We start from the raw sequence: 6,052 nt of genomic DNA on the forward strand, positions 1-6,052 counted from the left end.
TAATTTTCCTTATAAATTACATACATATTCTTTTAGTAGAATATCAAAGTAAATAATGGTTTTTTTTTCTTTATGTTACAAAAGTTATATTTTACCTTATAAATTATATTTTCTGTTTTTTTCTTTTTTGTATATTTTTTATTGGATTTTGATTTGCCAACATATAGTATAAAACCCAGTGTTCATTCCATCAAGTGCCCCTCTCAGTGCTCATCACCCAGTCAACCCATCCTCCCTCTCACCTCCCTCTCCACCACTCCTCGTTCGTTTCCGAGAGTTAGGAGTCTCTCATGTTCTGTCACCCTCTCTGATGTTTCCCACTCATTTTCTCTCCTTTCCCCTATAATCCCTTTCACTATTTTTTATGTTCCCCAAATGAATGAAACCATATAATGTATGTCCTTCTCCCATTGACTTACTTCACTCAGCATAATAACCTCCAGTTCTATCCACGTTGAAGCAAATGGTGGGTATTTGTCATTTCTAATGGCTGAGTAGTATTCCATTGTATACATATATCACAGCTTCCTTATCCTTTCGTCTGTCCATGGACACCGACGCTCCTTCCACAGTTTGGCTCTTGTGGACATTGCTTCCATAAACATTGGGGTGCAGGTGTCTCTGTTTTACACTGCATCTGTATCTTTGGGGTAATCTCCAGCAGTGCAATTACTGCGTCATAGGGCAGTTGTATTTTTAACTCTTTGAGGAACCTCCACACGGTTTTCCAGAGTGGCTGTACCAGTTCACATTCCCACCAACAGTACAGAAGGTATCCCCTTCTCCACATCCTCTCCAACATCTGTTGTTTCCTGTCTTGTTAATTTTCACCATTCTCACTGGTGTGAGGTAGTATCTCATTGTGGTTTTTTGATTTGTATTTCCCCTGATGGCAAGTGATGAGGAGCATTTTCTCATGTGCTTGTTGGCCAGGTGTATGTCTTCTTTGGTGAAAAATCTGTTCATGTCTTTTGCCCATTTCATGATTGGATTGTTTCTTTGCTGTTGAGTTTAATAAGTTCTTTATAGATCTTGGATACTAGCCCTTTATCTGGTATGTCATTTGCAAATATCTTCTCCCATTCTGTAGGTTGTCTTTTAGTTTTGTTGACTGTTTCTTTTGCTGTGCAGAAGCTTTTTATCTTGATGAAGGCCCAATAGTTCATTTTTGCTTTTGTTTCCCTTGCCTTCATAGATGTGTCTTGCAAGAAGTTGCTGTGGCTAAATTCAAAAAGGGGGTTGCCTGTGTTCTCCTCTAGGATTTTGATGGAATCTTGTCTCACATTTAGATCTTTCATCCATTTTGAGTTTATCTTTGTGTATGGTGTAAGAGAATGGTCTAGCTTCATTCTTCTGCACATGGCTGTCCAATTTCCCAACACCATTTACTGAAGAGACTGTCCTTTTTCCAGTAGGTAGTCTTTCCTCCTTTGTCAAATATTAGTTGACCATAGAGTTGAGGGCCCATTTCTGGGTTCTCTATTCTGTTCCATTGATCTATATGTCTGTTTTTGTGCCAGTACCATACTGTCTTGATGATCACAGCTTTGTAGCACAACTTGAAATCTGGCATTGTGATGCCCCTGGCTCTAGTTTTCTTTTTCAATATTCCCCTGGCTAATAGAGGTCTTTTCTGATTCCACACAAATCTTAAGATGATTTGTTCCAACTCTTTGAAGAAAGTCCATGGTATTTTTTTTTTAATTTATTTATGATAGTCACAGAGAGAGAGAGAGAGAGAGGCAGAGACACAGGCAGAGGGAGAAGCAGGCTCCATGCACCGGGAGCCTGACGTGGGACTCGATCCCGGGTCTCCAGGATCGCGCCCTGGGCCAAAGGCAGGCACCAAATGGCTGCGCCACCCAGGGATCCCAAGTCCATGGTATTTTGATAGGGATTGCATTGAATGTGTAAATTGCCCTGGGTAGCATAGACATTTTCACAATATTAATTCTTCCAATCCATGAGCATGGATTATTTTTCCATCTCTTTGTGTCTTCCTTAATTTCTTTCAGAATTGCTCTGTACTTTTTAGGGTAGAGATCCTTTACCTCTTTGGTTAGGTTTATTCCTAGGTCTCTTATGCTTTTGGGTGCAATTGTAAAAGATATTGATTCCTTAATTTCTCTTTCTTCAGACTCATTGTTAGTGTATAGAAATACCACTGATTTCTCGGCATTGATTTTGTATCTTGCCACATGGATGAATTGCTGTATAGGTTCTAACAATCTTGGGGTGGAGTCTTTTGGGTTTTCTAGGTACAGTATCATGTCATCTGTGAAGAGGGAGAGTTTGACTTCTTCTTTGCCAATTTGAATGCCTTTTATTTCTTTTGGTTGCCTGATTGCTGAGGTTAGGATTTCTACTACTATGTTGAATAGCAGTGGTGAGAGTGGACATCCCTTTCATGTTCCTGATCTTAGGGGAAAGGCTCCCAGTATTTCCCAATTGAGAATGATATTTTCTGTGGGCTTTTCATAGATGACTTTTAAGATGCTGAGGAATGTTCCCTCTATCCCTACACTCTGAAGAGTTTTGATCAGGAATGGATGCTGTATTTTGTCAAATGCTTTCTCTGCATCTAATGAGAGGATCATATGGTTCTTGGTTTTTCTCTTGTTGATATGATCTATCACATTGATTGCTTTACAAGTGTTGAACCAGCCTTGCATCCCAGGGATAAATCCCACTTGGTCACGGTGAATAATCTTCTTAATGTACTGTTCGATCCTATTGGCTAGTATCTTGTTGAGAATTTTTGCCTCTGTGTTCATTAGGGATATTTGTCTATAATTCTCCTTTTGATGGGGTCTTTGTCTGGTTTTGGAATTAAGGTGATGTTGGCCTCATAGAACAAGTTTGGAAGTACTCCATCGCTTTCTATCTTTCTGAACAGCTTTAGTAGAATAGGTATGGTTTCTTCTTTAAACGTTTGATAGAATTCCCCAGGGAAGTCATCTGGCCCTGGACTTTGGTGTCTTGGAAGGTTTTTGATGACTGCTTCAATTTCCTCCCTGGTATTGACCTGTTCAGGTTTCCTATTTCTTCCTATTCCAGTTTTAGCAGTTTGTGGTTTTCCATAAATGCATTCATTTCTTCTAGATTGCCTAATTTATTGGCGTATAGCTGCTCATAATACATTTTTAAAATCATTTGTATTTCCTTGGTATTTGTTGTGATCTCTCCTTTTTCATTCATGATTTTATTAATTTGAGTCTTTTTTTCTTTTCAATAAGGCTGGCTAATAGTTTATCTTATTAATTCTTTCCAAGAACCAACACCTGGTTTTGTTGATCTGTTCTACAGTTCTTCTGGTCTCTATTTCATTGAGTTCTGCTTGAATCGTTATTAACTCTTCTACTTGGTGTAGGTTTTATTTGCTGTTCTTTCTCCAGTTCCTTTAGGTGTGAGGTTAGCTTATGTATTTGAGTTTTTTCCAATTTTTTGAGGGATGGCTTGTATTGCAATGTATTTCCCCCTCAGGACTGCTTTTGCTGTATCCCAAAGATTTTGAACGGTTGTATCTTCATTCTCATTAGTTTCTATGAATCTTTTTAATTCTTTAATTTCCTGATTGACCCATTCATCATTTAGCAGGATGCTCTTAAAACTCCATGTGTTTGAGCTTCTCCCACATTTCTTCTTGTGACTGAGTTCTAGTTTCAAAGCATTATGGTCTGAAAATATGCAGGGGACAATCTGAATCTTTTGGTATCTGTTGAGACCTGATTTGTCACCCAGTATGTGGTCTATTCTGGAGAAAGTTCCATGTGAAGTTGAGAAGAATGTGTATTCAGTTGCATTTGGATGCAAAGTTCTGTTTAGATCTGTGAAATCCATCTGGTCCAGTGTACCATTTAAAGCTCTTGTTTCTTTGGTGATGTTGTGCTTAGAATGTCTGTCATTTGCAGAAAGTGCTGTGTTGAAGTCTCCTCCTATTAGCGTATTATTGTCTAATATCTCTTTACTTTGGTTATTAATTGATTGATATACTTGGCAGCTCCCATATTCGGGGCATAAATATTCATGATTGTTAGGTCTTCTTGTTGGATAGACACTTTAAGTATGATACAGTATCCCTCTTCATCTCTTACTACAGTCTTTGGTATAAACTTTAATTTATATGGTATGATGATTACTACCCCAGCTTTCTTTTGAGGACCATTTGAATGGTAAACAGTTCTCCAACCTTTCATTTTCAGGCTGGAGGTGTCCTTATGTTTAAAATGAGTCTCTTGTAGACAGCAAATGGGTCTTGCTTTTTTATCCAGTCTGAAACCCTGCATCTTTTGATGAGATCATTTAGCCCATTCATATTCAGAGTTACTATTGAAAGATATGAATTTAGGATCATCGCAATACTTATTCAGTCCCTGTTTTTTTGTTTTTTTGTTTTTTTGTTTTTTGGATTATTTCTTTGGCCTTCCTCTTTCTTTTACAGAGTCCCCCTTAATATTCCTTACAAAGCTGGTTTGGTTGTCACATATTCTTTCAGTTTCTGCCTATCTTGGAAGCTCTTTATCTCTCCTTCTATTCTGAATGAGAGCCTTTCTGGATATAGTATTCTTGGCTGCAGGTTCTTCTCATTTAGGACCCTGAATATATCCTGCCAGACCTTTCTGGCCTGCCAGGTCTCTGTGGAGAGGTCTGTTGTTAATCCAATACTTCTCTCCATATAAGTTAGGGATCAGTTGTCTCTTTCTGCTTTAAGGATTTTTCTCTTTATCTTTGGAATTTGCAAGTTTCACTATTAAATGTCGAAGTGTTGAACGGTTTTTACTGATTTTGGGGTGGGGGGCACTCTTTATCTCCTGGATCTGAATGCCTGTTTCCCTCCCCAAATCATGGAAGTTCTCAGCTATGATTTGTTCAAATATGCTTCCAGGCCCTCTGTCCTTCTTGGCACTCTCTGGAACCCCAATTATACATAGATTCTTTCTTCTGAGCCTATCATTTATTTTCCTTAACCTTTCCTCATGGTCTTTTAATTGTTTTTCTCTTTTTTCCTCAGCTTCCTTCCTTGCTATCAACTTGTCTTCTATGTCGCTCAGTCTTTCTTCTACCTCATTAACCCTCATCATTAGGACTTCCAGTTTGGATTGCATCTCCTTTAACTGATTTTTTATTTCGGCCTGATTAGATCTAAATTCTGCAGTCATGAAGTCTCTTGATTTCTTTATGCTTTTTTTCCAGAGCCACCAGTAGCTTATAATTGTGCTTTTGAAAAGGCTTTCTGACACTGACTTGTAGTCCAAATTCTGTAAATCTGTGGCAGAGAGTACTGTTTCTGATTCTTTCTTTTGTGGTGAGTTCTTTGTAGTCATTTTGCTCAGTGCAGAATGGCTGTATGAGCAGGCTGAGTCAACAATATCAACCACAACCTAAGTAAATTTCATCCTAGATGATTCTGATGAGGTCAGAGACCAGAAATTGAAAACAAAGATCAGACCGAAATAAAACAAAAGGACCATAAAGTGAAAAACACATTTGATAACAAAGTAGGAAAACATAAATGGCCAAGAATCCTAAAGAAGAAGAGGAAAAAAGAAAAAAAGGAAAAAAGGGGGGAGGGACTGGGAGGTGGTGGTGGTGACAAAGTTGTAGTGGAGGGAGAATGTAGTCTACCTGAGGGGTTGTAGAGGGTGATCCTCTTGGTTCTGAGTCTATTAAGTTTTGTATGTTAGAAGATGCTTAGTCCCAAATTTATATAAACCAGAAATACTTGTAGAAGGTCCCAACATTGACCACCAAAACACAAATGAGATAAAAGAGGGGGGCAGAATGGGAATGAAGAGAGAATTCTCACAGAATGAACTAGCTCGGTGTTCCACTGGGTTCTGGGTGCACACTGGTCACGTTTTAGAAGGTATTACCTTCTGCCATTATAGTACAAAATGAGGCAGAGAAAACAAAAAACACAAAACAAAACAAAACAAAAAACATCTCTTGTATATCTCTCAAAATCAAGTTGAGTATGTTGAAAGGAATCTAGAAGTGGAAACTATATCTAGGACCTGTAATTGTAGAAATATGAAAGTCAAAAGGGAAGAAT

This window comes from Vulpes lagopus, chromosome 2 (genome assembly GCF_018345385.1).
Source record: "Vulpes lagopus strain Blue_001 chromosome 2, ASM1834538v1, whole genome shotgun sequence".
In the NCBI taxonomy this organism is placed as follows: domain Eukaryota; kingdom Metazoa; phylum Chordata; class Mammalia; order Carnivora; family Canidae; genus Vulpes; species Vulpes lagopus.